A 22,474-nucleotide genomic window follows, 5' to 3' on the forward strand; every position below is an offset into this window, starting at 1 on the left:
TTCATATAAAGGTTCTGATGCCCTAGAGGCCCCTTCCCAATACGGTGGATTTGATTATCTACATATTTAAACACAATTGCGTAAACGGAGCCATAAGAAAGGCTCTAAAAGGATTAATCCACTACTATGACTTTATAAACAATTTGTGAACAAAATTATTATCTTTAATTTTGGTTAAGAATCAGAATGGTAACTGTTTTCTTGACAAAAAAATATACAGAGGTAACAGCTTTATATTTTTAATGCTAAATTAATTCCAGAAAGTCACATATAGAAGTAAGGCTTTGGGACAGTTACTTAATTGCTCTAAACCTAAGTTTTATTGCCTGTAAGAAGGTGTAACAGGATGGTTGTGAGAATAAATGAGTTAATTCATGTGAATTGCTGAGGACAGCGCCTAGCACTTAGCAAGCACACAGAATGTTAGCTAAATTATTATTTTTGTAACTGCAAATGTTACTCTGTTTTCAGGTTAAATTAACTACAGAATGCGGAAGTCAATATGAACAGACCAACTAATATTGAACAGATTAGTAACAGAAAAGTTTTCAAGATAATGAATATTGTTGCCTTATCCAAAGCTATTACCATTTACTCAAGGAATTCAGATCATAACATACGTAGTCCCTTAATCATCATACTCTGAAAACAACCAACCTAGCTAAGCTTCTGATGTGGAATTTGATTTACCTATTATAAAAACAGAAACTATACTTAGGCCCTCTGAATAGTAATTTTTAATTCACAGTCACTTATAGGTCCTATTTAAAACAGAAAAGCTGGGGCAGGATTACCCTGTAGAGTATTTGGCGTTCATCCAGTTGGCCCCTGATGTAGAGAACTCTTGCTGGTCTGGGAGACATGCCGCAGGAGGACAGTGGTTTTGGGCAGAGCAGTGTCAAAATCTGTTTTTCCTAATTCAGTGTAATTCTGTAATCAGGTCCCTGTTACTGAAACAGTGCACAGATATATTTCAGTTTGGATAGTCTTAAAATGCACACATCATAAAGGAAAACAAAAAGACGGAAAGAGGTCCCCCTTTTAATGGCTTGTCTCAGCTGATCCTTATAATAATATTGAAGTGTATTGCATGTGTGTGTGTATGTGTGCATGTATAGTTTTATAGGTGGAAAAACTGGAGCACAGAGAGTTTAGAGTCAGGGAGGGGTTAGAAACCGTACTGAGAACTCACTAGAAGTCTTGAAAATAAGATCATGCCCTTTAGAACGCGAAATGCTCAGTGTGTGGAACAATTTTATGTTACACAGGCAATAAAGTGTTCTTTCTTTCTTCCTTTCTCCCTCTCTCCTCCCTCGCTCCCTCTCTCTTTCTCCCCTCCTTCCATTCCCCCTCTCTCTTTTTCTTTCTTTTTAAAATAGATGATAAGCCAAACTTTAAAACCTACTATTCAGAGCTCCTTGCCAGCATATAACGCATTGGTGTAGAAAATTAATGAATAGAAATCTCAGATAAATAGAGTGGAATGACCAGAAGGGGGGGCTCTTACATAGCAATAGCAGAGCTCAATTGGAAGAAGAAAGTCTCCTCTTTCCTGGCAAGGACTTAGCCAATGAAAACCCATGGCCTCTTTGTTTACTACAGCCCTCCCAACTTCCTCTTCCTCTGTATGAAAAGAGTTCTCCCCTTGACTTGCAAGGACTTGCACGTGGCTCACCATTATTGCAGACCCTGAAATATAATTCTTTGCTGATCCCACATGAACCCAGTTTTGCTGGATAATAACTGACAATCTATTTGCTTTAGGTCAGCATTGGTCTCTAGACTTAACTTTACTGATTTTCACTTCTAGAAAGGCGTTAAGGTAATATACACTTCTGAACTTTGAACACTGAGGTAAACACCTTGGCCTCGGCACATTCTAACTTGAAGTCCATGTTCTTGGATCCAAGTCATGGCTTTTCTGTCTTCCTGACTGGGCACTGAATTCTTTGTGCCTATCTCAAAGTATTAATGTGAGAGTCCAATAATTAGGTGGGAAGGAAAACACTCTAAATTGCAAATTACTGGATAAATGTTAATTTTTGTTTTTATACTTTACAACCTTGAATTCTCAGTAAGTAATACTAGTTAATCTCCAAAAGAGAAACCTTGTAAAGGTGCTGTTATGTAGACCTTTGGTATGTCACATGTTACACAATTTCAGTCATCTCTATTTATCAGCAATACACATTCAGTAAAAATACCACATGAGTGCTATACATCCTTCAGTGTAATTACCAAGCAAATATGTATTCAGCCTGTCAGAAGCCTAATATAGAGTCTCAGCCTTAGTTGTAGCCTAAAACTAACGATGGTAACTATAAACAGTGACAGATTGGATTGGCAGTCCCTGTACAGTCTCAATTTGCAATTTTGTATTTGGCAGAACTCATAGATTTTATTACCAACAATATATTGCAGTCCAAAGGAAAAATGGAAGCATTCTGAGCCGTTTTCAAAGGCTGTCTCACAAAATACATACTGTAATTACTGAACCGTAGAGAACAATTCCTGATATGGCATGGTGAAGGCTGTTGTTTCTGTTTTGGCCATTATTATTTTAAAGACAGGGCGTGTGTATAATACTACATCTTTCAAAAGGGACCAACATGAAACCTTTGGGTTTGTATGTAGCCAAAATGCCTAATCCCGTTCAGAATGAATAATAGACAACCCAGGAAAGAAATTCTATTTTAAGGAGTGACTCAAGTGTCAAATGTTTAACCAAGGTGTAGTTTTGATTTGAAACATAGTTGGAGGAAATAGCGATAGAAAACAACTGAAGATAAGAAAAATCACAGTGAACTTATTTTCAGTTTTTCAAGTTTAAACTCTGTAATAGTTAAAAACTTTTAATTGAACTATGGAAATGTGCAAATTTACTCTTCCATATTTTAATCATACAAGCTGTAAATTTGTGAGTTATTAAAACATCACTAGTTTCATCTTCATTTTTTATTTTCCGATAGGATGATAGTGATATTCAAGAACTAGTTCAGACTTATAAGTAAAATTAAGCAATATCTACACAAAAATACCCATTCTCTTATTTTACTTCCAATTAATTATTCTTAGTCTTTCAGTTAAATTGATGAGGTTGGGAATACCACTATTCAAAAACATTTCCATGAAAAATTCACCAACTGATAGAAAACATCACAGAGATAAAATTTCCCCAAATTGCAGGTCTGACATCATTTGGAAGGGAAAAAAATAGACTGATTGACATTTTTGTATTACAGGTACAAAATATGAAAAGCCAAAAAGAGAATTTTAAAGTTTGATGGAAATTTAGTTTCAGATAAAACTTAAAGACAACTCAGAGAGTGAAATATGCTTTCTTTTGTAACCAAAACCCTTAACTAATCTCAGCTCCAAATGATTAATTTTACATCCTACATTTTTGGGGGTCACTTCTTATTAATGAAAATAACCCCACCATCTACTCACTCTCTACCAAAACACCTTGTTTTATTTTCTTCATAGCACTTATCACTATCTGAAATTATCTCTGTGATATCTTTACTTATTAATTAGCAAGTGACCTGATCAGGCATGTTCACAGATTACCAGCACCTAGCACATTAACTGGTACATAGGGTCTCAAAAATATTATAACATTAAAATTATAGTTTAAAAAATTAGGGGGGGCATTATGTTTTAGATCTCTGTTCTCCAATTTTTATACATTCCATTCTTATCTTTATTTCTTTTTTTTTTTTTTTTTTTTTTTTTTTTTGCGGTACGCGGGCCTCTCACTGTTGGGGCCTCTCCTGTTGTGGAGCATAGGCTCCGGACACGCAGGTTCAGCGGCCATGGCTCACAGGCCCAGCCGCTGCGCGGCATGTGGGATCCTCCAGGACCGGGCACGAACCCGTGTCCCCTGCATCGGCAGGCGGACTCTCAACCACTGCGCCACCAGGGAAGCCCCTATTTCTTTTTTTTTTTTAACTTCTTTTTCTTGCTGTCTCTCTATTTGGGAAGGAAGAGAAACATTTTGTAATGAATGACAAAAAGTATTCCCTGACCTAAGAAGAATAAGGCCATAGAAACATGGGGTTTTATTATAGATTTTAAAGCCTATGAAAAGATGCATATTGATAAATTCTCTCTAGAAAAAAACTTAGCCAGCCCTCTATTTAGCCAGGCCACAGAGGAGAAAAGTTTAGTTTCCTCCCTAAAAATTTGAAATCCAATTGCAGGTATGGATTCTGATGGAATACACATTTCATAAAATAAACAGTGTTGTAGTCTTGCTGCTGTCTTTTAAATGGTAGTATAGTGAAGTGGCCAAAAACATGGGCTCTGGAGCCAGGATGCTAGAATTTGACTTCTGACTCTTCTATTTAATAGCTATATAATTCTAGGGAAGTTAAACAACCTCTTTGTGCTTAAGTTTCCTTACCTGTAAAATGGAGATCATAATGGAAGCTTCTTTTTAAGTTGTAAAAAATTAATGAGTTGTATAGCACAGGGAATTTTACCCAGTATCTTGTAATAACCTATAATGGATTATAACCTGAAAAAGAAAAAAAAAACCCACTATGCTGTACACCTGAAACTAACACAATTTTATAAACCAACTATACTTCATTTAAAAAAAAAAGAATCAGTTAATATATCTGAAGTCCTTGGAAAAGTAAGTGACATATAGAGAGTGCTCAAAAAACGTTCTCTATTGTCTATTCTAAGAAAAATGTCCAAAGTGATACTGTTATTACAAAATTACCTACCATAACAAGTATCAAGTTGTCTTTGTAGAGAAACTTCAGACCAAATGTACTTGAGAGATATGCTTTTCACACATTGCAGGTTCATAAGCTATAGGCCTGTAGACCCAAGTTTCACAAACTGAAACTTGTTCACTCATTCAGTCACTTAAATAACTAATATTTATTGGATGATAAACTACAGTATTTCCAGCTTCCTTTAGATGCCAGGAAGAAGTCTTAGAAGGATAATTTTAAAAAGGAAGAGCTTGAACAACAAACTGAGATATGTTTAATCTCCCTTTCTGGCTACTATCTTCTAAGAGAGATCGGAGCAAACAGAAAAATTCTCTTCTACACCATCAAGTATCCATGTTGAGGTATCACATGCCCTTCCAAGTAAAGAACCATTAAACTGTGGTGTAATCTGAATATACTAATATGTGGATCCTGAATTTTTTCTTATTCATCAAATACTTATAAGTGGCTATGTTGTGTGTTAGATTTAGTACTAGGCTCTGGTTCTAGAACTGGAAACAAATAAAAACAAAACAAAACACCAAACCTCCCTACTACTTTTAAACTGCTTATGATGTAGTCAGATAGAGATGAGCCACTGACGGCACATATTAGGGAAAAGAAATCCAGCCCCGGGAATTTTGATTTCAGAAATAAGGAAGGGTAGGGTTAGCTTAGTAAAGAAACAAAGAGAAAACTGTTGTAAGCAGAAGGAAGAACACATAGAAAGCCTAGAGGCCAGATGTAGCATGGTGGGTCCTGGGCTGGGAGCAGTTCAGTCCTGACTCATTGTACAACTGAATCTCTTCAGGAGTTGCTTTCCTCCCCTCCTCATTCATCCGCTTCCCTTCTCTTTTTTAATGCTAGAACCCCCACCCCCTTTGATTTTCTCATCTTTTCCCTCAGAGATTTTAAAGTAACTGGTTGAGGGGTGGTATCCAATGCATCAGTATTTTTAAAAGCCTCTAATGATGCTCTGATGAACATAGATGCAAAAATCCTCAACAAAATACTAGCAAACAGAATCCAATGGCACATTAAAAAGGTTGATACACCATGATCAAGTGGGGTTTATCCCAGGAATGCAAGGATTCTTCAATATATGCTAATCAATCAATGTGATAAACCATATTAATGAATTGAAGGAGAAAAACCATATGATCATCTCAGTAGATGTAGAAAAAGCTTTTGACAAAATTCAACACCCATTTATGATAAAAACCCTCCAGAAAGTAGGCATAGAGGGAACTTACCTCAACATAATAAAGGCCATATATGACAGCCAACATCGTTCTCAAGGTGAAAAACTGAAACCATTTCCTCTAAGATCAGGAACAAGATAAGGTTGTCAACTCTCACCACTATTATTCAACATAGTTTTGGAAGTTTTAGCCACAGCAATCAGAGAAGAAAAAGAAATAAAAGGAATCCAAATCAGAAAAGAAGAAGTAAAGCTGTCACTGTTTGCATATGACATGATCTATACCTAGAGATTCCTAAAGATGCTACCAGAAAACTACTAGACCTAATCAATGAATTTGGTAAAGTAGCAGGATACAAAATTAATGCATAGAAATCTCTGGCATTCCTATACGCTAATGATGAAAAACCTGAAGGAGAAATTAATGAAACACTCCCATTTACCGTTGCAACAAAAATAATAGAATACTTAGGAAAAAACCTACTAAGGAGACAAAAGACCTGTATGCAGAAAACTATAAGACACTGATGAAAGAAATTAAAGATGATACAAATAGATGGAGAGGTATACCATGTTCTTGGATTGGAAGAAGCAACATTGTGAAAGTGACTATACTACCCAAAGCAATCTACAGTTTCAGTGCAATCCCTATCAAACTACCAATGGCATTTTTCACAGAACTAGAACAAAAAATTTCACAATTTGTATGGAAACACAAAAGACCCCGAATAGCCAAAGCAATCTTGAGAACGAAAAACAGAGCTGGAGGAATCAGACTTCCTGACTTCAGACTATACTGCAAAGCTACAGTAATCAAGACAGTATGGTACTGGCACAAAAACAGAAATATAGATCAATGGAACAGGATAGAAAGCCCAGAAATAAACCCATGCACATATGGTCACCTTATTTTTGATAAAAGAGGCAAGAATATGCAATGGAGTAAAGACAGGCTCTTCAATAAGTGGTGCTGGGAAAACTGTACAGCTACATGTAAAAGAATGAAATTAGAACACTTCCTAATGCCATACAGTAAAATAAACTCAAAATGGATTAAAGACCTAATTGTAAGGTCAGACACTATAAAACTCTTAGAGGAAAGCATAGGCAGGACATTCTATGACATAAATCATAGCAAAATCCTTTTTGACCCACCTCCTAGAGAAATGGAAATAAACATAAACAAATGGGACCTAATGAAACTTAAAAGCTTTTGCACAGCAAAGGAAACCATAAACAAGAGAGAAAACAACCCTCAGAATGGGAGAAAATATTTGGAAATGAAGCAACTGACAAAGGATTAATCTCTGAAATTTACAAGCAGCTCATGCAGCTCAATATCGAAAAAACAACCCAATCCAAAAATGGGAAGAAGACCTAAATAGATATTTCTTCAAAGAAGATATAGATTGCCAACAAACACAGGAAAGGATGCTCAACATCACTAATCATTAGAGAAATGCAAATCAAAACTACAATAATGTATCGCCTCACACCAGTCAGAATGGCCATCATCAAAAAAATCTACAAACAATAAATGCTGGAGTGGGTGTAGAGAAAAGGGAACCCTCCTGCACTGTTGGTGGGAATGTACATTGATACAGCCACTATGGAGAAGAGTATGGAGGTTCCTTAAAAAACTAAAAAGAGAACTACCATATGACCCAGCAATCCCACTACTGGGCATATACCCTGAGAAAACCATAATTCAAAAAGAGTCATGTACCACAATGTTCATTGCAGCTCTATTTACAATAACCAGGACATGGAAGCAATCTAAGTGTCCGTCAACAGAGATGAGTGGATACAAAAGATGTGACACATATATACAATGGAATATTACTCAGCCATAAAAAGAAACAAAATTGAGTTATTCGTAGTGACGTGGATGGACCTACAGTCTGTCATACAGAGTGAAGTAAGTCAGAAAGAGAAAAACAAATACCATATGCTAACACACATATATGGAATCTAAAGGGAAAAAAAAAGGTTCTGAAAAACCTAGGGACAGGACAGGAATAAAGATGAGAGAGTGGCATGGACGTATATGCACTACCAAATGTAAAATAGATAGCTAGTGGGAAGCAGCTGCATGGCACAGGGAGATCAGCTTGGTGCTTTTCAACCACCTAGGGGGGTGGGATAGGGAGGGTGGGAGAGAGACGCAGGAGGGAGGGGATATGTGGATATACATATGCATATAGCTGATTCACTTTGTTATACAGCAGAAACTGACACAACACTGTACAGCAATTATACTCCAATAAAGATGTTTAAAAAAATAAAACATTTATAAATAAATAAATAGCAAGCATCTAGTGATGCTGAAGGGCAAGGCAATGAAAAGAATTGAAGGTGGTACCTCACCCTTCACTACTACAGCAAGTAACCTAGGGTGGTACCCTAAGGCAGAAGGATGACCTTGAGGTGTTTTATACATGGGCAGCTTATAGTCAAGCTTACTTTGGAACTATTCCTCTGGCTGAGTTGTGGAGAATGGATTGGAGGGGAAAAGACTGGAGGCAGAGGGACCACTTAAGAGGCTCTTGTAGTATGTGCATTACTGCCTGTGGCTTTCCTCATTGTTTCTTAAACCTGGTCCCTTAAGTGTAGCATCTTTCTTTCAAGAAACACACAGGCTCTCATTAAGTGCTATAACTTGAGGGGGAGTTACTGAACTATTAACTCTCAGAAACCACAAGTGCAAACATTCACACAGGCGTTCTTCTCCCTAGATGGATTTAAGCAATCTATAGACACCCTAAAATTGCGTGTACATTTTTTACCTTTCTAGGCATGTGTGTTTTTCTGGAGTAGAGGTCAACATTTTTCATCAGCTCAACAAAATGCTGTATGACCTCTAAAGGTCAATGGCACATAAGGCCTTGCAGTGAATGAAATTGAGTGACATATTTGGAAATGGAGACATTTTTAATATATTCAATAGTGCTAAAAAATACAAGGGTATTTTAAAAACGTTCCCTTAACTTGAATCCTCCTGCGGGTTCTGAGCCTGACAAAGCATCAGAATAATCTAAGGAGGTTGTGAGAAGTAGAGTTCCATACCCCACCCCAGAACTGTTGAGTCAGGATGTATAGGGAAGGATCAAACTGACTGTAGTTGCCAGTCGGGTTTGGGGACCACTGAGATACTTCTTTACTTGTGGGAAATGTATTTACTTCATTATTTATGTAGAAAAGCTGAACCAAGAGCTTTCTTTTAAAGTAACGTGACATCACTAATGCTGTATCTCCCCCAATGGGGGGGCATATTCATAATCCGATTTATAATTCTAGAGAATTTTGGGGGTTGGAAGGGTTACATGTTTTTGTATGTACCTCTGCTCCTTTCTGTCCCTACTAAGAATTGCCGTTCAGTTCTCTTCTAAGAGTGCTGTTTCTGCTGAAGATTTTTGTGCCAAGGTGAAAATCATTCTAAATTGTCTTATCTCAGCACTTAAAATGAACAGATACCCTCTTTTTTCTTTTCTTTTCTTTTTTTTTTAAGAAAGAGGCTTCCTGGTTTGAGGAAATTATTTTCACTCTCAGATGAATCTGGCCCTCGCATGAATATCCTTCTTATTTTCCCCTATTTATGCTATCTGCTCCACATCTGTATCCAGTACAAGGCAGAAACAGCATGTTATCAACCACAAGAAGAAAGAAACATAAGGCTCTTAGAAATCTTGTTTCTCATTTATTGTCCTATTGAAGGCGCACGCTGGTGTATCTGAAAAGCTTTAGATGATTAAAAATGTAAGAATGTGCTGTCCTAGACAATTACAAAGGCTGAAGGGAAACCTTTTGTATATCGCTGGGCTGCAGCTATCTCCAAGGACAGCTTGGAATAGCAGCAGCATATTATGATATTCAGAAGGACTGATTATATAGGATTGATACAGTATTTGGTATTATTTCTTGTTCTATCAGATTTAATAATGTGAATTTGACATAGCTAAGTATTCTAAATGACAGCAACACAATTGCTGTTTTGATGCAAGACTTTCTGAAAGAGAAATATTTTACATTAGTTCCCCCCAAAAGAATCCATGCTGAGAAAGTCTAATTTAAAAAAATACATTTTGTTTAGGACTGGGGCTAGAATTCTCCGGCAAGTTTTTCTTTATACCTACTCCCTTTTCATTTTTATTTTTTTTTCTTCTGCTTCCTCTCATGTTTCTTTTTTTCCATATTTCTACATCTCACTGTTATCCTTTTTCTCTTCTGTCATTTCATCCAGCTTCTGCCTTAAGAGTTCCGCACCCATGGCGCTGAGGAGCTTGGCAGACGTTGTCAGGAGAGAAAACATTGTATGCTCCTTCTGTAAGGACATCCAAGAAAGAGGAAAGCCCAGGAATTTGAAGGGGACCTAGTATGTGTGAGTTTTCAATCCCTTATTTTCCATAGACTCCCTTTGGTTATCCCCTTGTATTATAGGAGTTATCTTCCCAGTTTTTTTTTCTTATTTAATGTATAATTTCTTATTCTTGTGATAATAACAAGGTATCGGACCCTTTTAGGTTTGGTCTTCACTCTCAACCCTAAATACCTATTAGGTAAAGAATTAGAGTCTGTTCTGTAGAACTGACAATTTTTTGATTTGCCTGAAAAGAGATACTCCAAATCCCAAGCATACATCACATCTTATGTCCAATCTTTCCCCTCCCTGCGTTGAGAACTGCACTGCGAGGGAAAATATTTTCAAGACAGCCCAGTGCAAAAAGGCTCATCTCTATAGCAGTGGCTGTCAGTGGATTGATTTTGCATCCCCTTGCCTGGGACATTTGACAATATCTGGAGACATTTTTAGCTTTTGAAACTGGAACGATGCTACTGGCATCTAGCAGGTTAGAAGGATGCTGCTAAACATCCTACAACGCGCCCTCGCTTCTCCCTACTTCACCCTCTGCTGCTTAAACAAAGAATTATCCAGCCAAAATGTGAGTGGTGCCGAGGTTGTGAAACCAACCCTGTATGAGACATCAGACGTGCCCTGCTACGTGAGTTGCTTGGTCCATGCGCGACAGCAGGGAAATGTGTCTGTGAGACTCAATGCTGACTCGCAGATGGCAATTGTGCCACCTTTGGGAAAACTGGCTATGCTTGTTAGACCCGACGGGTGTCTATGTGTCTGCCAGACACTTGGTTTGTAAGGGAAAGTGAAGTGGAGTCTGCTAAGCAGAGGCCGGGGGGTTGCGGAGCACAATCTATTTAAAGAGCATTAACTGGGCATTGGCAGACCTGGCTCTGCTTTCAGCTGGTTGCAGGGCTTGGGCAAGTCACCTCACTATTCGCCACTCTAGGCCTCTGTCTCTCCTCTTATCAAACAAGAATTTGAATGAGCTCATCTCTTCCTGTTCCAAAATTGTGTAATGAATGAAAAAATTACCTCACAGTTAAGTGTAATTATTTGACATAGCTTAGACTGGGCATCTTTTTAATCACTAGCTTCCTAAAATTTTAAGAGCCATCTTTAAATATCTGCATTAGAAATGTATTGTCTTGAGTAAGTTTGATATCCCAGGAAAACAGAATATCCATTGGTGTTTAAATGTTGCCCCTCTGTGATGTCCTTCTTAGAAAAATCCAGTTTGTCTAGCTACTTGTTTTACCACTTACCTTGAGGAGCTGTCAGTGTTTTTCTACCAGACATACATCAACCTGGCTGACCGCTAATGCTACCTGGGAAAGACAGTAGGGTAGTGTCAGGTCTAAGGAGAGGCACTGGGAACTGTGGCCTTGGTAATGACTTCACTCCTTATCCCACACCACTCCCTTCTCTGAAAACACCCTGGGTCGATGGATCATTCAGTGATCTGACACATCAGTACCCAGAAGTTTGTGAGTTGAGAGGAAAAGAAAGGAAGGAGGATTAAATAGTTCCTGAATACTCAGCACATACGACCTGCTTTACGGATGTTATCTGATTCAATCATCACAAATACCTGATGAGGTGGGTAATATTAACATCCCTTTACTGATTAAAAAGAAGAACAACGACCAAAAAGACTGAGGCTCAGAAAATTTATCTACAAGCTGTTGAAAATGTGATTAAAGGGGATTTAAATAACAAAATAAATTTAATGGATCACATAACTGAGGAGTCAAGCTTGGTCCAAAGCCTTAACACATATCAGCATTTTTCCAATTTCTGTTTCTCTTTCCTGAAGTGTTGGTTTTGGTGTTGGTTTGAAGTGTTGGTTTAGGCCACATGGCGCCTCCCAGGAGCTATTGGCTCTCCCTTAGGACCTCATCTCTCTTTGCTTTAGAGTATCCTGTGGTCCCCACCCAAGCCATAGGATTCATTCTCTCACTGGCTCTTGTTGAGTCACATGTGTTTTCCCGGAAATAACCACTCTGATAATGGGGGTGAGTTGGGTCAGAGGTACAAGTTAGAAATCGATTGAATTCCTTAAAGGAATATCTGGGTGCTGCTGGAGAGAAAATTTGAAGGACTGGATATGGAGGTGGTAACTCAAAAGTTCACCAGTAGGTTAGGAAATGACCAAAGTACCTAGAGTTTCTACTACAAAAATACTTTTTAAACAAATCTAAAACAAACTTTAAATTTAAATGTCCAAGAAACAGAAAGATCAATGTCAGAATCTGGGCTACTAATCCTTAATTCCCAAGCAAGTTCTAGAAATTGTGGAGATTTTGTATGAGTAATTTAGAGTTTATTATGCAATGATATTTTGAAGCTGGTCAAGATAAGGCATGGAGACTAAACAACAGTTCCACTAACTATGTTGTTTTTCATTGCTCATATTACTGGACACATTTTTCTCACTGATCAGTGGAAATTCTCATGAAAAAGTAACCAGGACAGATTGGTTCCCTGCATCCAACCCTCTGGTCATCTTGGAATAGGACCATGAGAAAGAATCTGAATGATTTCTAGATCCATACCAGTGTCTTTTTTTTTTTTTCTTCAAACATCTCATCAGTTTCCAAAGATGACCGCATTTGTTTTCAGCTATGAAGTATTTCTTCATCATTAATAATGTGACAATTTCTAGAGACTTGAGTCAACTCCATATGATTTAAAATTAAAGAAGCTAAAACTTTTAAAAGGAAGACTACATTATTATGCCTATTAAAGAGTTTTTTTTTTCCATAATCTAAAACACAAACATTTTTAATTAAGAGAATTCACATGGTCTCAGGGAAACTCTGGGCAGCAACCACTTACCCTGTAGAAGCAAAAAACCATGAAATGTGGACATTAAGCTTATTTATCCTCAAGAAGTAAAGGGAGCTCAAAATTAAATCTGAAACGGTAGGATTCATATTAGTTGGATATTGCATCATTTCTCTGTACAGGTGGATATCAAGTAAGAGTGAGAACAGGTTTCTGATCCATCACATAACTACCAATATACCCAAATAGTCTTTGATTAACAATATCCCATCTGGATGGAAAATGTATCCCCTCTTTTAAAAGATTATACATTTTGGTCTGAAACCTAAGTGTGAACCAAAAATTGCTTGTGAAGAAATTAGCACAAAAATTTCAAATATTAATTTTTTGGTTTACCCCAGGCTATCTTTAAACCACAAAGGTAGAAATAATTGAAAAACAAATTTTAAAAAAGCCTCCTTTATAATGTTATCTTTTAAAACAGAAAACAGGCTACAATACTAATATGACAATAAATCATCTGTGTGGACCTATTTAGAAGCACTTATTGCCTGTGGGCGGAAGTCGGAGTGGGCCTCCGACTCTGCTTGGTGTCCCCTCTCTCTCTCTCTCTGGCACAGTTCAGCACATCACAGTTTGAGTGACCAATACGTCAATTGCATATTCAGAGAGGAGTGACTTCGGTGGCGAAAAGACTTCAAAATGAGGTCATGTCCACTGTCTGGATGTGTTGAAGGAATTTAGATTTTAACTTAGGAAATAATGACTTCATTTCTTTTTCCAAATAACCAAAACGTTAACTTGACCTAGAGAACTAAGTGTTTAATTCATTAGCATCTTAAGAAAAACCAGAAGCAGTGAACGGAGGCTCAAGAAAGTGGCTAAGTACACAAATGATGGAGTTGGAAAGTCAGGGGTTCAAATACCTGTTCCACCACATACTAATTGTATAAGTTTGGCAACATATTTAACCATGCTGAGCCTCAATTTCCTTGTCTGATAAATAGGGAAAATAACAGCTAACCTGCAGGGTTGTCATAATGATCAAATCAGTCAACAATGTTATCTGAAGTGCTACATGTAGCAACTGGCATTTGTAAGGATTCAACAAATGGTCTTTCAACAGTTGCTTTATAAATCAGCCTCAGACTATTACTATTATCTGTCGGAAGTATGCCATGAAAAAATTCTTGCCTTTGGAAGTAGTAGTTTCAGCCATCAGTTGAGGTATTCAAGTAGCTTCTTATGGTGTAAGGAGTATGGGCTTGATGTCATCAGGTCTGGATTTGAATTTCAGTTCTAACACTTTCCAGCTCTGTTTAACTTGGACATGATATTTAATTTGTATGAGCCTCAGTTTTCTTTTCTTAAATTAGGATAATAATATCTTTTTCACAAGTTTGTTTTTTCCTGAGTAGTAAATAACAATCACAACAAGAATATCATTTTTTGCTCATATACAGATCTTCCTTGACTTACAATGGGGTTATGACCCAAGAAACCCATCGTAAGTTGAACATATCATTAAGTCAAAATGAATTTAATACAACTAACTTACCAAACATCAAAGCTCAGCCTAGCCTACCATAAATGTGCTCAGAACACTTACATTAGCCCACACTTGGGCAAAATCATCTAACACAAAGTCTATTTTATAATGAAGTGTTGAAATCTCATGTAATTTATTGAATAGTGTACTGAGAATGAAAAATGAAATGGTCGTATGGATGCAGCATGGTTTTAAGTGTATCAGTTATTTACCCTCTTGATCGCAGAGCTGACTGGGAACTACAGCTTGCTGCCACTGCCCAGCATCACAAGAGTATCATACTGCGTTATCACTAGCCTGGGAAAAGATCAAAATTCAAAATTCAGCAGTTTCTATTGAATGCATATCGCTTTCACACCATCTAAATCAAAAAATTGTAAGCTGAACCATTGTTAACTCAGGGACTGTCTGGACTCAGTGCCATGCACTATGCTAAATGCTTTACATGCATCCACTTATTCAGTCCTTATAACAAAACTGTGAGGAGGTTATTACGATTATCTCCATTTTACAGATAAGGAAACTGAGACAGACAAAATTAAGTTGTTTGACCAAGGTCACACAGTTAATAAGGGGCCGAGGAGGAATCATAAGTACAAGATGTCTGGCTCCTGGAGCCATGCTCACGAGCATTTCCAACATAGTGCTTGACACTGAACATTTTCTCATTCCTTCCCTGTGCACCAGAGGACCACTTAGCCACCATAGCCATATGCTTTGCTTTGTGAGAGCAAAACAAAGATGCAGACTTGCCAGGGGTAGTAAGTCAGGAGTCCGGACTTAACCTTTCTTGAATGCCAATCCAGGAACTAGGGTCAGATTGCCTGCAGTTAAATAAAAGATTGCTTTGAAAAGTACAAATTCCTGGGCCCACCTCTGGAAATTATGAGTCAGTAATTTGAGGTGGAGCTCCAAATGTATAACTCCCTAGGGATCCTCTTGCACAGCCAGGGTTGATAACCAATCTATACATGACTCTGTGTGTCTTCCAACTAGGAGTTTCTACAATCTTTTAAATTTTATGAATAAAAACAGGCCCTTGATTGTTTGATTCTAAATTTTCCATTTGTAGTCAGGGGCATTTCCTCCTTCTAATTGATTAGGGAAAAAGACATAAGGTGCCAGAATCCATTGTGTTTTCTCCATAGAAAAGCTTTACACCTCCATTTCTAAAGGGTGTGGGGTTTTTTTTTTAGGTTTGTGTTGTTTTAGTTATTCATTCTTTTTTTTTTAAACATCTTTATTGGAGTATAATTGCTTTACAATGGTGTGTTAGTTTCTGCTTTATAACAAAGTGAATCAGTTATACATATACATATGTTCCCATATCTCCTCCCTCTTGCGTCTCCCTCCTTCCCACCCTCCCTATCCCACCCCTCTAGGTGGTCACAAAGCACGGAGCTGATCTCCCTGTGCTATGCGGCTGCTTCCCACTAGCTATCTATTTTACATTTGGTAGTGTATATATGTCCATGCCTCTCTCTCTCACTTTGTCACAGTTTACCCTTCCCGCTCCCCATATCCTCAAGTCCATTCTCTAGTAGGTCTGTGTCTTTATTCCTGTCTTACCCCTAGGTTCTTCATGACATTTTTTTTTCTTAAATTCCATATATATGTGTTAGCATATGGTATTTGTTTTTCTCTTTCTGACTTACTTCACTCTGTATGACAGACTTGTAGTGAGGTGGATGGACCTAAAGGGTGTGTCTTAATTGAACATTGCCATCACCTCCCTGGTCACCTCATACCTTCTACAATAAATGGAGATGAAGGAACCAAACGAACAATTTCAAAACCCGAGTACAAGCCAGTTCCTCAGTCTCCAGGAGATGTTATGGATAACATAAATAAAGAGCAAAAATGTAGGGCACATTGAGTTTGTAAAATAAATGGGTATGAAACTCTACCTCCACCTCAGGCATGCAAGACTGTGCAATTTAGAAGGACCAGGAGGGGGACTTCCCTTGTGGTCCAGTGGGTAACACTCTGCGCTCTCAATGCAGGGGGCCTGAGTTCGATCCTTGGTCAGGGAACTAGATCCTGCATGCATGCCACAACTAAGAGTCCACATGCTGCAACTAAAAAGACCCCGCATACCTCAATAAAGATCCCGCGTGCCACAAGTAAGACCTGGCACAGCCAAAATAAATAAAATAAATAATTATTAAAAAAAAAAAAAGAAGCAGGAGGAACAACATCTGGGTCCAAGGAAGATTTTGTCTGTGAAAAGCATCCTTAATTATGGTCCATATACAAGAGGAAAATGGTGAACTTTCAGCTAAGGGCATAATCCTTAGGCAAGAAAAACAACCGGTTAGGAAAATGGATCCAAGACCCTGATTCAAGTGTGTAAAGTGAGGTCCCATGAAGAGCTCTGGTCCTATAGTTGAGTGACTGTGACACTGGCTGGAGGTGACAAAGAGAAAGATTTTGTGTGTGTGTGTGTGTGTGTGTGTGTGTGTGTGTGTGTGTGTGTGTGTGTATAAATATATATGCATTCATACACCAATGCACATGTTTTAAAATTATACCTACAAACATAATTTCAATAAATCATCAGTTACTCCTTGACTAATTATTTGGACAGAGGAGTTTCCCCAAGTTTTAGTAGAGAATACAGAGGAGAGGAAAAAAAAGGTTTCATAATTCTTTGGTTGGAATTTGATTCACAGCCAAATTAATTTCTCTTTCCAGTGTGTTGTTTTTTTTTCTTCCCTTCCCTAGACAGGGCTTGGGAAATGATAATCATTTTTCATGAGAGCAAATATACATATTTTGGTTCCCTAGATTTTATCATGGTATAAACACCTAAAAAAGTTATAAATGTTGTAAAAACTCCAAAATAGCTGGAAGGCAGAAGTGCAGTGGGGAATTTTCCAGGATATACTTTGAAGAAAGTCATGGCAGAGTGTTAGGCAGGGAATACAGGAATGACATTTGGTAACTCTAATTCTCGAGAGAATAGAATGACCCAAGTGTTTCTAAAGAAGCAGAGCAGTGTATGTCTCAATAAGAAAAGGGCAAAATAAATAATTACTGTTGTATAAGATAAAGGAATAGAAATGACTTACTGTGAAGGAAAGGGCTTTACAAAATTGTAGTGGACCTCAAAAGCCTATTTTTAAAATTTACTGTGAGTGCCAAGTGATAAGGAAAAACATCTGTGCATCTTTGCCCAAATAACAGATAAATAAAATAGAAACTAAACAGTCAGCAGAGACCTTGTCCGTTTTACATTGAAGAGTTGCTGTTATAGTTGTACTTTTTTCCCCAATTGTAAGGATATAGATTCTTTGGGCGCCATCTAGTGATAAATTGGAGGAAGGCAACTAAAAGAGTTGGCATTTTGTTTTATTTTGGTATTTGGTACATAGGAAAAATGAGTGTAATGAAACAGTTGAGTTTCAGGGATAAGGCATTAGTTTGAAACTTTTAAATTAAATCAATACTCATTGGTATAAGCAAGAATTTGAAGGTGATTTGCAGAAGGCAGGGAACTTTGCCTCTCCGTTTTTGTTTTAACTCCCAGCATCTAGAATGATATCTAGCATACTGTATAAACGTTATGTGAATCTGTTGTAAATAAAATGAATAAATGGTGACAAAAATTACAGGGTTTAAGAGACTGTCTATCTCTTGTTCTGCATATATACTGCATCCACCTACATTTTTTTAAACAGATGGGGCAACTTTTATAAGTGATTTTAAATAACAAAATTAAAATTCTTTACACTAAAGCATTGTCATTGCTGTAGATTCTTCAAAATCATGTTAGGAGTTCCTTGCCAAGTTTGAAATGGAATATCAGAAAATCTAGGCTATTCAAGCTCTAAAATTCATATTATTTAGCCTTATCTGTTAATTTATTTTTATTTTGCACATTTGCAGGGAAAGGAGGAGATTAACATATATTGTATCTCTCTGATGAGCTAGGTGTCTTAGTTATATATTAATTTCAAAGAAGGGAATTGGATGGGTTAAAAAAAAGATAAAAAGAAGGCAATTCGGTGGGTTTAAAAAAAAAAACCCACCAAAGCTCAGAGGTTTAGTTTATATAGTCATAAAGCTCACCCAAGTTTTTTTGGCTTTCAAGCCCTTAATAATGTGTTAGACATGAGTGGTTTTTATTTGTTTGTTTTTTAGGGTTTTTTTTTTTTTTGGCGGCTTTTCTCTAGTCTGATGTTCTCCATCCCTCTTTCATAATTACCTAAGCTTGTCATTTTGATAGCATTGTCTGGGACCAAGGGATTGGTTTGGTTTTGGTCATGGTAACCCATTTATGGCCAATGAGACAGAGAAGAGGTCTTCTAGAAAAGTTTCTCATCCTGGGTAAAAAAAAACATGAGAGAAATGTTCCTTTTCTGGCTTTTGACATTGGTTTCTGAAAATGTTATGCCTGGCACTATTGCAGTCATCTTGTGACCATGAGGGGAATGAGTTCACATATCAAAAATGACAAAGTGAACAAATGAGAAGATGGGCATTTATGACATTGTGGAGCCACTAAGATAACCAACCAGGGGCTGCCCTGCTTTGAACTTTGTGTTATATGAATAATAAAGAACCTCCTTTTATAAGTCATCTAGAGATGATTTTTCTGTTACTTATAGTTGAAAACATCTTAATTAAAACATGTAAGTGAAATATAAGAAAGAAATAATAAGAAATAGTTTGTTTAAACCCTATTGGGAAAAAGAATTAATATGAAAATGAGTGTTATTTTAGTAAATCAGAGAAGTAATCTTACATTTTAAAAAATCAACAAATGGCCTATTGAAAAAAAATATCTAGCACAGTATGTTTGGTGAACTTTAAATTGAGACAAGGAGGAGCTAAATTCTATAGAATGATCAATTAAAAAGACAAGAAAACTGAAAATCTGCTTACCACTTTATGGGTGCCACAATTTAATAGACTGTTAAAACTATCCTTTAATAACTTTCTCAAATCTTCTAACACGCCAATGGAAAACTGGGTAAGCCAAGTTTCAGCACACACGATCCCTGTTGTATTGAGCTTAGCTGTCCTCTAAAAGTGGTGCTCTCATACTTCTAATATGAGAATTAATACCTTAACTTTCTTGGAAGCCAAACCAAAATAAGGAAAACCGCAAACAACAATAACAACCCCCCCGCCCCCACCGAAGCAGAGGACACTTCAAATTGAAGTGGAAATTAAAAATAGTTTATTTTTAAAATTCAAATAAAAGATGAAAGTAGAAACGTTTTCAAAGTTAATTGGGGTGGTGATTTTCGTAAATATAAAATTATTTGTATTAAATTTATATAGCAAGACATAAACATTATAGCTATTTGCATTGTATTCTGTTTTGGCAAACACACACACTCGCACTCACTGTCATTTCCTTTGAAATGATTTTTTTTGATAGAAGCTTTAAAAAGTCAACACTTTATTCTTTTTGCCTCTCTTTAGAAGTAGGAACTGGTGGCAGGAGGAACCGGTCTTCCAATGCACCATCAGCATCTTGCCATCTTTTATTGCTTCCATTTGCTCCCAAGAGCCATCTTATTTCCCATCCAATCAACTTTCAATAAAATCGAACTTCTCCATACCTCAGGCTTATGAAAGTGTGCTTTATAGTTTGAAGAACTAGCTCTATTACTTTCCTACATTTCAAAACATAGTTATTTTGCCACTATTTCACTGTGGGTCAACAATGTAATAAATTTTGAGTCTGAAAGGATTTCTGTGTAAAATCATCATCATATCACAGCTTAGAGACATTCTCAGAATATTTTCCTTACACAGACATTGTAAAAAGTAGCATAATAAAATAGGTGGTGTTTCTCATTAATCTCATATATACCTCTTTTTACCTCTTTACAATTGTATTAATTACACCATAAATAATAACTCAAACAATAATAATTATTACTATACCTTCATAGCATGCCTGTGAGATAGGTGTATTATTATTACCATTCTACAGATGGAGAAACTGAGGCTGAGTGGAAGAATAACTTATCTGAAATCACGTAGCTATCAAGTGGCAGAGCCAGGACTTGAACCCAGGCGGACTGAGAATAAAAACTCGGAAAACAGGAAACAGTCTTAATTCCATTGCTCTGATGAGACAATTAGCTTGTTAAAATTATGTCGGAAAGGATCATGCGTACCTTGCTGTTGAGAATGTAGAATAGCAAACACTCTTGCAAACAGTTTGGCAAGTTCTTATAAAATTAAACGTGCAATTACCATATGGCCAGACGACTGCACTCTTCTTGGGCATTTAGCCCAGAGAAATGAAAACTTGTATACGTGTGTTCACTGTGGCTTTATTTATAATAGCATCCAACTGGAAACAACCCAGATGTCTTCCAGCAGGTGAATGGTTAAACAAACTGTGGTATATCCATACCATGGAATACTACTCAGCAATAAAAAGGAATGGACTGTTCATATACACAACAACTTGTATAGATCTCAAATAATTTATGCTGAGTGGAGAAAGCCATTTTTAAAAGGTTAGGCACAGATTTTAGTTATATAACATGTTTGAAATGGCAAAATTATGGAGAGCAGATTAGTGTTTGTTATTGGTCCGGAATAGGGCAACTGGGTGGGAAGGTAGTAGATGTGGTTAAAAGGGCAATGCCAGGGATCCTTGTGGTGAGAGGGCTATTTTGTGTCACTACTGTGGTGGTAGATACACAATCTACACCAGGTAGTAAAATTACATGGAACTAAGTATACATATACCCCAATACAACTATAAGTAAAACCAGGGAAAATCTGGATAAGATCTGTGGTTTACGTCAGGGTCAGTGTCTGCTTGTGAACTGCATTATATTTTTGCAAGATGTTATCACTAGAGGAAACCTAGTAAAGGGTACATGGGATCTCTATTAGTTTTTACATCTACTGCCAACCTGAATGATCTCAAAATTTAAAAAGCATTTAAAAATTATTATAGATAATCCTATTATCTTAATTAGAATTATTTTCCCACACACCTAAAAAAAGTGAACTAAAATTTTTATACATATTTTTAGCCACAAAGTAGATATAAAAGTAAGGTTTCATTCAGCAAATAAAGCTACCGCCCTCCATTGGTGCACTGCTTTTAATGTTAGAATCCACCAACAAGTGATTCAGTAATACCTCATTTCTTTGCTATATAGACGTGCATCATACGGTGTTTTTTTTTGAAATGTGAAAAGAAATTCCTTAACAGTACAGCTTTCCTTTTGCATTAATTCATTATCCGAGCCTGGACATCTTTGTCTGTTTTCATTTTCTCTGTGTGACTCTTGCCAGACACATTGATTTTTTAAAAATATTTTTTTATTTATCAATACCCACTGATTTTAAAAATATACATAATTCACGTCATTTATTTTTCTCTAAAAATGGCATAATAGTTTGTCTCACCTTTGATTTGAACAGGATAGAGGGAAAATATCTTTGAAAACAATAGGTTTTAAAGTCTGATTTCTTCAACTGCAGTTCTAATGAATCAAGGCAGTCTAAAGTCACACAGCTTCCAGTTTAGCTGTCATTTTCTTTACTCACCTTCTCTCCAGATCCCCCAGCTCCTGCTCCCCTGCCATTTTTGTTCAACCTGCTCCAGCTGTTATTGGTGTTGCTGTAATATACACAAAGCGAAATTTGCCTTTATGGTTGCCATGGAGACACTGCTGCTTTAAAAAAAAAGAAAAAAAAAGTCTTTCTCTTCTGAAAAGAACTGTGATGTTATGCGTTCGCCCAGGTCTGTGAGCAAGTTTTCTACATTCTGAAATTACATAATCAGCTCTGCAAAATTAACCTCTGGCATTTACTGTCTATATAAGTGACCTTGTACTATTTCACAGGATATACGCTATTTCCCCTAAGTT

General features: G+C 36.9%; 1 long non-coding RNA gene across 1 annotated transcript in view; it reads left to right on the plus strand.

Annotated features, from left to right (window-relative positions):
- Positions 1-22,474, plus strand: part of LOC307187348 — a 262,872-nt gene that overhangs the window by 7,683 nt on the left and 232,715 nt on the right. The window contains exon 2 of the long non-coding RNA XR_013828587.1: positions 10,169-10,306. This is a non-coding gene — a long non-coding RNA (uncharacterized lncRNA). The remainder of the gene's footprint in view (positions 1-10,168; positions 10,307-22,474) is intronic.

This window comes from Stenella coeruleoalba (assembly GCF_951394435.1).
Source record: "Stenella coeruleoalba genome assembly, chromosome: 5".
NCBI classification, from domain to species: Eukaryota; Metazoa; Chordata; class Mammalia; order Artiodactyla; family Delphinidae; genus Stenella; species Stenella coeruleoalba.